The following is a 1,150-nucleotide window of genomic DNA, read 5'->3' on the forward strand; positions in this document are numbered from 1 at the left end:
ATTCCAGAGAAGGACGGGAAGATTTCCCAACTTCGCCGATCTATTACCACCCTAACTATGTTGGGGTTTCAGTGTTGTATCGAAGTATTGGCAATAGAGTATCGAGTATCTGTGTCGAAAATCGACTTTGATTCTGTATCTTGTATGGGTATCGAAAATGCAATTTTTCAGGGTACACTCTTAAAAAAAAGGTTGGTGAATTCACTAAGTAACTACTAACCTTTTACTTGTCCCATAGATCACTACCTTCTTAGTAACTCGAGGTAGTAAAAATACAACTAGTGAAATTTACTACCCCAGGAAGTTAGTGAACAGTACTAGCGCCAGTTAGTAGTAGGTTAGTGAACACCCACCTTCGTCCATTATAGTTTGCCATTGATGGGTAGTGGAATATACTACCTTCTAGGTAGTACGCAGTACTACCGCACCTAGAGATTCGTACTAGATAGGACGTAGTGCTTATTACAACATATACCTAGTTCTTATTACGGGTTACCATTGAAAAGGTAGTATAATGTGCAACCTTTTCTTTAGTATAAAATACTACATGGCCTAGAGGTTCTCACTACATAGGTCCTAGTGCTTACTGCGGCAGAAACCTGGCATCAATTGCTACCTGTATGGAGCCAATATATGCATCGATAGATAAATTATTTCTGAAAATATTGAATACTTAATAAAGATTTGGTAAATAAAAATAATTGTATTATTCGTAATATGTGGTCAATTGTAATCGGCTTCAAGTTCGGTGCAACATTGAGCTGATCTACAAACAAGATGCTAACTAATTTTACCTTGTTCGCACCAGTCTTCAAGCAATGATGACGACAAAATTTCCGGACAACAGATACTCACTTTATTCGTATTTAAGGACAGTATGGCTATGCCCTTTTTAATGGCAGAAATCGCCCTGAGAGCTAATGGGCATAGTGGCGATTAGCTTCTTAGGCTGCATAAATGCTCCAGCACTGCGCAAACGTTTTCGTTGCGCGTTGGATGCCTGTCATTAAATATCCAGTAGCTCTCAATGGCATGCGTGCGTCCCATGATGACGTCCAGCATTCGACCTTGATATCTTCAAACCCAGCATATATTGGGTCGGCGTCATCAGGGTTCATCCGGACGCGCTCCAATGCTGGGTAGATGTCCT

The 1,150-nt window shown here is 40.4% G+C and overlaps 1 long non-coding RNA gene across 1 annotated transcript in view; it reads right to left on the reverse strand.

Moving 5' to 3' along the window:
- Positions 1-1,067: 1,067 nt before the first annotated feature.
- Positions 1,068-1,150, reverse strand: part of LOC146172503 (uncharacterized) — a 2,296-nt gene continuing 2,213 nt past the window's right edge. Inside the window, exon 3 of the long non-coding RNA XR_014702443.1 lies at positions 1,068-1,148. This is a non-coding gene — a long non-coding RNA (uncharacterized LOC146172503). The remainder of the gene's footprint in view (positions 1,149-1,150) is intronic.

This window comes from Amblyomma maculatum, unplaced genomic scaffold (genome assembly GCF_055883805.1).
Source record: "Amblyomma maculatum isolate TAMU_Amacu unplaced genomic scaffold, ASM5588380v1 scaffold_13, whole genome shotgun sequence".
Taxonomy (NCBI): domain Eukaryota; kingdom Metazoa; phylum Arthropoda; class Arachnida; order Ixodida; family Ixodidae; genus Amblyomma; species Amblyomma maculatum.